The sequence below is a fragment of the Agelaius tricolor genome, unplaced genomic scaffold, assembly GCF_023055355.1.
Source record: "Agelaius tricolor isolate 1412-34295 unplaced genomic scaffold, bAgeTri1.0.p SCAF_19, whole genome shotgun sequence".
Lineage (NCBI taxonomy): Eukaryota > Metazoa > Chordata > Aves > Passeriformes > Icteridae > Agelaius > Agelaius tricolor.
The window spans coordinates 11,056,607-11,067,276 of NW_027269279.1; positions in this window are offsets into that span (position 1 = coordinate 11,056,607).

The following is a 10,670-nucleotide window of genomic DNA, read 5'->3' on the forward strand; positions in this document are numbered from 1 at the left end:
CCCTACCAGGGTTCTTCCAATAATTTTGAGTTTTGTCAGTTCTTTACACAACATATGCTCACACTGCAATAATTAGGACCACATCTGGAAGTTGCTGAAAGCCACCTGGGAAATGGGGATTTATCCAAAACCAAGTTTTGGGACTCTTACAAAACAAGGCAGATGTTGCACCCAAGTAAGCTGAAGTTTAGAAGACACTAAAGGTGTTTCCACACCATAAACTGTATTGGTTGGAGTCTAAAATGAGTTACAGGCAATGACTTGTGGCTGTTACTCCAAACTCCCAGTTTATAGGAGCCCTACTAGAGCACTTTGAGGAAAAGCCCATCAAGGCACATCCACATTCACCACCATGGATGCCAGACAGACGTGCAAGCAGGAGGCAATGCCCCACATTTCTGAGCAAATCAGTGCCAAAGTAAAATCTGAAGGGAAAGCCATAGATCCAGGAGCCTACCTTTACTGAAATGCACCTTCATCAGGCCAACTATGGCCAGTTTCAGGCCAATTTCATCAGTGAAATCACCTTTTTGTGTCAAAATCATCAGGTTTGGGGTCTCCTGGCCTGAAGCAGCAGCAGCTGAGCTGGAGCCAGAGCTGTTCATGTGCTGTAGGTGTGGGTGTCCCCTCCTATGCAGGGCACCAGCCAGGTTAGCCCTGGGGAGGATGGAGCCCTGGGGAGGATGGAGCCATCCTTCAGGAGGTGACACACACCATGACACTCCAGGTGGGCATATCCCCTGCACCTGAGGCTCCTGCTGTGGCTCCACATCACACAGGGCAGACCCAGCACAGGCTCTGGGGCAAATCCACCCCACAGCTCTGCCCCAGGCTCTGCAAGGTTGCTAAGGGAAGCTGCTGAAAGTTTCCTTTCTGTGGGACACAAATATTAATTATTGATGACTTTAAAGCCATTTGTGGCACTAAAGGTCTCTCCTGAAATTCCTAGTTATTGCTGATGCCTGTACCTAGCAAGCTGCTCTTCTCTCTGCTGATATTCAGTGTCACCACTGCAGGGACAGCACCATCCCTCACAGCCCCCAGCCAGAGAGCCTCCTCAGTGAAGCTCCACTTCTCTTGTTTTGTGGCCCAAAAGCATCACTTCAAGGTATGACAGAACTCTATAAATAAAGATACAATTTATAATACTTGTGATAACAAAATTGCTTCCCTAACACATTGCTAGCAACCTCTGAAATCTCTAAACACCCAAAAGTAGAAAGCATTTAATTGCACTCTGAGTCACTGATGGATTTCAGTCCATCTGTAATACTTAAACTGAGCAGCTATCTCCAATAGCTACATCCATATTAACAAATAAGAAAAAAAGTCAAGTCCCCAGCACACTGAGATCAATACAGCTTTAAATGCACTCATTTGAGATGGATCTAAAACCCTCACACATTAAAAAGTGCCAGCTCAACATTTTTCTAGGAACTGAATCACCTTTCCACCAGTCCCACAGGATTCCAAAGAGTGTTTCAGAGAGGGAGAAAATGTCCAAGAAGCTTCAAAAAATGGGGAAAAAAACTGAGGGGGGCAACAATGAGTAATTTCTGCCATATTCTTCCAAAGGTAAGGGAAAAACAGAGGCCACCCAAAAGAAAATTCAGGGTACTACCCATTGAAGGGCTCCTTGGTGTGCAGTCTTCTGCTTTCTTTCAAAGGGAAGAATATTTTCTTTCAACTTCACATGATTTTAAAACATGAAAAAGTAAAAAAAAAGAAACCAAAACAGTGCAGCAAGTCAGTCAAGTAAATACTGGCATTAACCAATATTTATTGAAGGTAAGTAAATGGTGAGTCTCAAAGCCTTGGTGTAACACCAAGTAGCTCTAAATCTGCCCCATCACAGCACTACAAGCCAGTTCAGATATGTTCAGCCCAGTATTATTTTGCATGTTTTAAATCATGTCTCCACTCCTGAGCACACTCTAAGGTTTGATCAATCCTGCACTTACATCAAAAGAGCAAAATGTTGTAGTAGTTGTGTAAAGAATTGATTTGTAGGAAATGGAGGAGGGAAAGTTACCTGCATGGATTAATAACTTTATAAGGCTTCCCAAAAGAACATGTCAAAGCATCTGAAACCATAGATCTTCTAAAATCTGATCCATACTTCATTCTACAGCCACAGCACATGAAAAATATGTTAGAATCTGTGCTCTAAGTTGCTGAAATTCATCAGAATCAAAAGGAAACCTGGAACAAAGCATAGCTCCCATTGAGATGAAAACACCAAATTTCTGCCAGCCCTTTGGTGGACTTTGTCTCACAGCTGGGCACTATGGACTAATCAGATAATTTCAACACTTACTCACTTAACTTCAAGACTTATTTAAAACAATGAAAAAATGAGAGGATGTGAGGAAAGGAAAGAATGACAGAAAAGGAAAGGGAACAATGACAGAAAAGATGAGATATTGCTGAGTGAAAGCAGAGTAAGGAGGTACCACAGGGGGGCACAAGGGGGAAACAATTTGCCAGAATAAGATGCAGCTCCACAGTTTTGGTTCTACTTATAGAAATGGTTAAAAATAAAAAAAAAACAGTTTAAAAAATGTACTTGCTTGTTTGTAGCAGCCGTGTCTCCTGTTCTGAAGTCCACAGGCATCTCCATGGCCATTCCTTCCATCAGGAGGGTCACAATAATACAGCAGAGCTATTGATCTGCACTACTCAGTGCCTGCTTCATCCATCCCAAGGGTGGCAAACAGCCCTGGCAGCCCCTCACCTGCCTCCAGGACAGATGAGAGGGATTTCACACCATACGTAAATTTATTTAACCAGGAATTTGAGCTCAGAGCTTTACCTCACCAAGGTAAGCTCAGGGAAAATCCACGTGGCATCAGCACACTCAGCCAGGCTCCAGTTTGCTGCAGAAAAGTGAGTCCTGTTTCCTGGGCTTCACAAACATGGAGTCTGTGGAAATAGTCTGTAAAATGGGATTTCAGTTACACCTGAGCTGGACCTATTAAAAAGAAAATTCCTTTTGCTTTGAAGTCCTTGATGCGGGGCCAGAGCCATTCGTGCAGATTCAAGCTCAGGAATGATTTTGGTTTGGAGTGAACATCTGTTCCCTCCCCGTGCCCCTCAGGCTGGGCAGCAGCCAGCCTGGCTTTGGCTCACAGTCTCTCTAAGTGTGTGTAAAATCTTCTTGGGTTGGCAGAGCAGGCCTGTTTGACACAAAAACAAAAGGTGGCACTATGTCCCAAGTCTGCTTCAGAGGGGCTTCAGCTCAGAGTCACCACAGCCATCTCTGAGCCCTTCCACACACCCTGGCAGTCTGCACAGGGACCTTTCAACAGCAATCCTTTAAACACCAGGCCTTTAAACAGCAGTCCTTTAAACACCAGGCCTTTAAACAGCAGCCAAGCCAACCTGCCCAGCCCGGGGCAAGACCTGGTGTGAGCCCAGGGCTCCTCACCAGCCCCAGCTGCCCCTGCAGCACCAGGGAGCTCATGGCCACGCCAGGAACCAAACCCTGTGTCCCCACACCTCACTGCCACCTCAGACCTCTGCTCCTCTGCATTTGCACAGCTTTTTTGTGGAATAACATCTCCTAGTAAGGTGCTATGACCACGTTTAACCCCAAACATGGCTCGGCCCTGGCAGCGGCAGTGGGCCCTGGCCTGGCTGCCATGAGCCCTTCAGAGCAAACCCTGCAGAGCAGGCTGGCCACAGTTGATAAGGCCATGGGACAGTGTGATAAGGCCATGGGACAGTGTGATAAGGCCGTGGACAGTGTGATAAGGCCATGGGACAGTGTGATAAGGCTGTGGGACAGTGTGATAAGGCCGTGGACAGTGTGATTAGGCCATGGACAGTGCGATTAGGCCGTGGCTGCCAGCACCAGGCTCTGCTGGCTCACACCCTAGATGGCAGCAGCACCCAAGGAATGGGCTGGGAAAACCAAATCTGCCCACACCTGATGGGGTTTCACATACATCCCATTAGGCTTCCATCTAAAAAGAAATTCCTCTGGAAACCTGAGCAAAAGGAGCATGATGTGAACACAGGGTGCTTCTGGAGGCTGGGAACCGAGGGCTCAGATCCCCTCACGGCAAGGACAGAGCCGGCTCTGCCAGGCAGCTGCAAAGATCACAGGCACACTCTGCTCTTTTCTCCCACCAAAACACTTTTCTGGCACAGAAATGGCAACAAACCTGCTGTGAAGGGGTAACTGGGAGGGCTGAACCACTGGGGAAGGAGGACACCCTCAGCATGGGGAAACCTTGGCTTGTTTCTCTGTGTAGTCCTTTCCAAGCCATACCCACACCTCACAATAACTGCACTCATTTCAGTACTGGTGCACTGTTCCCAGCTCCCTGGTGGTTCCTCAGTGCCCAGCCAAGAGGACAATCCCAGGGCAGGAGCACAGTCTGGCCAGGGCACACAGGGGGACATGGCTGTGTGGGACAGTGCTGGGCCATTCCTGCTGCATCCACCCAGGAGCAGTCACACCCTGTTGGGATTTTTGTAGGAGCACAGGGTAGCAGGCAATGCTGGGTGCCATTCCCCCCTGGCACACAGGACAGCACCCACCTCACTCTGCAAGGTGCCAGAGAATCCACAAAAGTCAGCTCACACCAGACTCTTCTTTCCCTGCCCATGCTGGCCCTGCCTCTGCTCTCCAATGCTCTTTGCAAACTCTGCAGTGCTGCAGTCAGGGCTGCAGTGAACTCCTGGGAGTTCACTCTATTCCACCCCTCATTCTGAAGAAACATTAATATTTTAGCATCAATGACTATTGATTTTCTTTTTCCATCTTGCATTTCTTGAGCACATCTTGTGTGGAAACAAGCTTGAGAGAGAAGAAAAGAGAGCAAATAATGTTTAACTTGCAATGTATTACCAGCTTCATGAAGTGAAATGCTAAGCCTTCACTTTTCCACATGGATTAAATGTCACTGTGGCAGATAATGGACAAAATATGTCTACAAATGAAAACCTGAATGAGATACAAGTAGCAGAAGTGGGAAAGCATCACTCCATCCACTGCCTCATGCATCTCCCTGCAGCAGCCAAGGCACCAGCCTGAGCCTCACCCTGCTGGCTGGGCAGTGCCACAGGTTTTACCACATCACCTGAAAAGCATCCTGGCCACCTTGTCAGCCATGTCACTGCTGTCTGAGAAGAGTTAACTTCGGGCTAGATATTCAAGAGTTACTCTTGTATAATAAAGTCATGGTTACGGAGATTACACCAGCTCTATTGATATATTTGAAAGTTTAAACACAAGAAACACACAGGATTAACAAAAAGTGACAGTTTCAGCTCCAAGGGCCTGCAAAGTTGCCTTCAGCCACAGAGAAAGTAGGCAAAACAGGCTGTCAGGATGGATTTTAATCTTTATAAAGGCAAGATGACAGCACACTGTGCTTCTAAGGATACAAATACAGCTAGTAAATTCAAGATTTTCTGTTGCACAATTCTGTTCATCTGATAATCTTAGGTGTTCTTCAGCTAAAAAAAGGAATTGATTCCCCACCAGTGAGAGGAGCAGGCAAAGGCACAGGGAAGCAAACCCACAAGGGAGGGATGCAGCCCTGCCATCACCCAGGGCAGAGCATCTCTTGGCACAACCTGCTGGATGCCACATTCCAGAAGAAAATCTGGGCTAAAACAAAAGAAGCAGAACTCCAGACCTGGGAGAGCCAGGACTCCTTCCCCACACCTCAGGCTGCCCATACCACTTTGCCTTTTCTCTGCCTGTTAATACAGGGACAAATACTGCTTTTTTAATATATTTACACAGTAGCTGGGTCACTGCCACATTATGGGTATGCTCTAGAGTTAGACTCCCAAAAAACCAGGGGCTCCACCACCACATGGGACTTACAGGACATGAGATCTCTGTAATCGTGCAGAGGATTCTCATCTCCTCCTCTCTACCTGCACCCTACAAAGATCAGTGAGCTGCCAGATCCACCACTGGCAGGTTCACCCCTCTCCTTTCCTGTGAGGCTCCAGCATGGGAAGAAGCTCCTGCAGTTCATTCCCAAGCAGTGGAAATTGGCAAGGCTCCATAAAGCAGCTGAAGATCTGGCTCCACTTGATAGTTTTATCTGAGATCATGATGAGCTTGACTAGAGGGTGCCAGCTGGATTGCTCTGGGGAACCCTATTTATAGATAACACTTGAAAGGGCGAGTTCAAGGTGATGGCCCCTGGTGGGGTGGTTTTGTATTCCTTCAGGAGATCCTTACTCACACCTACTCCAGTGCTTGCCAGGCAGGTTGGAAAGGCAGCAGAGGAGAGCTCCTGGTGCTTTGTGCTTTCTCCAGGCTCCTGGCAGGAGCTCTGCTGCCATCTTGCCCTGCACCACAGGCCCTGGACAGCTGACACGTGGCTGCACATTCTTCAGACCAAACCTTCATTTTTGTGGTCAGAGCAGTTTGGGGATTTTTTTTTTTCTCAGAGCAATGAGATTCTCAGAGCAGCAACAGCAGATCACCACTTTTTAGAGCCATCACCTGCTTGCCTGTGAGCACAGAACTTGTTACTTGACTCTGGGCATTTTGTTTCACAAAGAACATTGCAAAATCACTGGCAAGAATCACCAGAAGAATTATTTTTGTTTGCTGAAGGACTGGTTTTCAAAGGGGTAAAGGGACTAGGCATAGCATCTAAATAATCCCAAGGGCTCTTTGCAGTGCTTTAAAAACTTGGGAGATATTTTAAAGCATCAGCATCACTCCCATGAAATCCCCTGTGACACAGAGATGCCTCCACTGAGCCTAAACCACGAAGCAAAGCCACAGGCTTTAAAAGGAGGAAGGATTCCCCTCCATAGCATTGCATCAGGGCTTTATTTGGGAACTTAGGCCACTTGGCTTTGTGTAGCTCTAAGTAATACTGCACATGGACCACTGTAAAAATGACTTTTTAAAGTGAACAAAGCCATCCATTGGCAGCTACAGCCAATGCTGCACCAGGCCAGCAGGAATACAAACCTACCCAAAATCCCAGAGCTATTGCAGCTGAGGGCAATGAGAGCCACAGGAAAATTCCCTTCACCTGCCAAGGCTCCTGTACCACCTCTTGCACATCACTTACTCCATCTGATTTTCAGCATCTCCTGCTGTCTGTCTGTGCATACTTTGGGCTCATTCAGGCATTGGAACAACTTCCCAAAATCTGAATTTCTGGAGACTTCAGGCTGAAACAGAATAACTAATCTGCAGTCTACTTTTCAGGCAATATCCCAGGTTAATGTAAAACAATTTCAAGAAGCCAACAGCTCACTTGGTGCTTTTCTGTGACACTGTCCAATAAGTAGAAAGTTGTAACAGGTGTGAGTTCAGGGTTAGGGTCTCTCAATAAGTCATAGAAGAAACTGACACAACAACATTTAAGAGCCTTAATTGATTGTGTATCTAATCCTCAGTGTTCTGCCCTTTCCCTTGTACCAAATCACATCAGAACTCACATTAACAGAATCCAACATATACAATGTTTCACTCCCCAGTTCACTGCCAACCTGCCAAAATATGAATGAGGAGGGGGCTTGGCCTTAATACAAAACCACTGAGAAACTTTTAACTGGAATTTCAGCCCTTAGAAAATGGCATTTTTATGCCTTTGTCAAAACCAGGGTCTGGCAGATGTTCTCCTTCCATTGCAGGTGATGGTCCCATCAGGTGACACAAACTCAGCACACACCTGCACCTTCACAATCCAGCCCAAACCCACCCAGTTCCTTCAAAGCTCATGAAATGTACAAGATGGAGACAAGAAATCCACATAGTCAAATCTGGGATTGGTTTCTGCTTTGAAGGGCTACCTGTACTTTAGGAGTTACAGTTCTGAGGACAACCTTTAAGTTTCCAGAGGAGCATGTGCCTCATAGGAAAGGAAAATTCATCTGTTCTTGCCAGTGTTTTGAGCAGCAGGTACGGCTTGGCAGCAAGGACAGCAGTGCCTTTTACCCCCTCACAGATAAAACTGTGTTGAGAAGGTCAGGACAGAGCAAATCTTAGATTAATTCAGGTGGAAAGTGAGCCTGGGAGGTTACCTGGCTCCAATCTCTGCCCAAAGCAGGTCCAAGAACAGGATGGAGTCTGCAGTATCTTCAGGGGTAGAAGCCCCACAACCTGCAGACAATCCAAGATTATGTTAACTTGGAAAAACCACCACAAAGTATGCAAAAGCACTTACCAGAAACACCTGGACCTTCACACAGGCTGTGCTTAGCACAGGGAGAAGCTTCTTGGGTAGGGTCACACATGGGAAGAAGAAAACCAGATGCAGATAAGGCTCATGGGTCAATCAGGAAAGATCAGGTTAACCTGGAAACTTACTCTGAAGGAACTCTTAGTTCTTGTGTTGAAGGGATTAAAGACCCAGTTATTGGGATTTAAATATGTTGAACCCATTTTTCTGGAAAATTTCTACACAGGACAGATGAACTGCTCATATTTTGGGATTTGCATCTAGGCCTAAGGAATTCTGGCAAGACTACATCAGAAGTTGTTATAGAGCAAGCAGCTGCAGACAAATCAGCTTTTAATTAATAATGTCAGACTCCAAATGAGCTGCATCCCTGCACTGTCATCTGGAAGCACACAAGCCTCTGCAGCTACAACACTCAGTGTCTCTTCAGCAGATTCCTGCTCTGAAAGCCACAATCACTTAAATCAAAGACTTTAAAATTCCTTTTAGCAGCAAGACACACATCTTCAGTGATTCACATTAAGGACAACAGTTTCTCTGGGGAGAGGAAAAAAGCCTGCCTACCCCATGGGAGATCACAGATGCTCTTTCACAGGAAGTAATTTAAATGTAGCCAGGAAAAAAATCAGGTTTCACTGAGTGAGCTTTTTCAGCAGAAAAGCTTAGAGATGAAAGCAAAAATACAAATTATAGCTCCCTCAGTAGAATAAACAGTAGGATTACTGGCAGGGCATTCAATGCAAGGCTCTAGAAGATGGTCCCCCTCAGCTGAGTTTAGTCACCTCTAAGCATAAACCATGTATTTCTTTTTGTTGAGGCTTTCAGAGAGAATAGGAAAACAGGCATTAGAACTCTTTTGTTGAAGCCAGCATTAGTTATCTTCAGCTGTACTCTATGAAATAGATATAGCAATATCACTCTTGCAAACTTATGGCAAAGCTCTCCCTCCAGAGCTTTGAAATTGATTCAAAAAAGCACAGCAGGTGTTTTTTTAAAAACAGCCATAAGACTGGCCTAGAGCATACCAAAGATGCACAGAGTTTTGTGGTTTGAAAGTGATGTAGAGACCATAATCTTGCAGAGAGGTAACACTAGAGACCATGAGTTCAAGTAATTACTCACTTAAACAGCAGAATTTGGTATTTTCTCCCCATCTTGATGTCAATACATATTATAGATGGTACTCAAGGAATTCACTTCAAAAAAGAAAGCTAGGTTTAAACAGCAATATAAAAATGGAAATGCCCAGGAAAAGAACAAACTAACCTCTGGGCTGGGCAGCACTGCCCTGTTCTGTGAGCACAGGTACACAGGGCTGCATGGGCAGGAGCTGGACGTGGCCCTCTCAGAGCTCCAGTAGAAACAGAACAAAGTTCTGAGCACACCTACTTTAAATGCAAACATTGTGTATCCTCTGCTTTGATGTTTTGTAAAAAAAAAAACACCAGGTGTTCAAAGTACCAAAAAAAATTCCTGTGGCTTGAGTTTCAGAGCTGGAAAAGCATTGTGAGTTTTTCTAAATGTAACATTGTTACACCATGACAACACCAACAGGGACCCCAGGACTGCCCTTCATGCCCAGCTTGCTGTTCTATAGCACACAGAGACAACTTCACCTTAAAATAAATCTGATAGAAGAGCAGGGAGATATTGCAAAGCATGATTAATTTAACAGCATTTATATGCTGTTTTAACCAGCTGATCGATGCATTTAATACTGAATTGTAAGATTTTCTACAAGGCAGTGTCTGCCCAAAGGGCTCAAGGAGCTCCTTGTACCTTGTGCACTCCCCCTCACATCCCCCTGTGGCCAGTGAACAGTGCTGGTGTCCCTAGGACAGCAGCACCACCAACCAAAGGCACACAGGAAAAGTGCAATCTCCCTGCCCACTGAGGAACATCTGCTTCCATCTCTCTTGCAAGAAGCCCCAGAGGCAGGTGATGCTTGCTCCTGCACAGGAGGGACTCTGGTTGGATTGTTCACTCCAGCCATGTGTGTTACCCTTTGGGGACAGTCAGAGAGGGGCCCAGGGCAGCAGACAGCACCAGTACTGCCTCAGGGCTCTGAGGGAGCTGCCCAGGCTCCATCTCTCCCCAGGAGCCCCAGGCTCACACAAGGAGTGCCAGGGCCCTGCCCTTGCACCAGCAGAGGCTCTGGCAGGAGCACCCACGGGGCCCTGTGGCCACCCCACACAGCCACATCAGCCCCACACAACACACCAGGCCTGCATTCCTCATCTCTGCCAAAGGATTACTTAGCTCCAGGCTAATAATTGAAAGATACTGGGATTTAGAAGCCTTTTAAGAAACTTTCTAAATTCCTGTTGGAACATTTCGGTGGCTAAGTAAGTGAAAAAATGTTAACCTTAATTAAAAAGATACTTTTAAAACTTGAAAGCCCCTATGAAATAAAGCTTTCCTTCATAATAGAATTCTAAAACCTGCTGATAAAGCAAGTGGAAAATAGTTTGCAGGTTTAGGGACACCCACATGAAG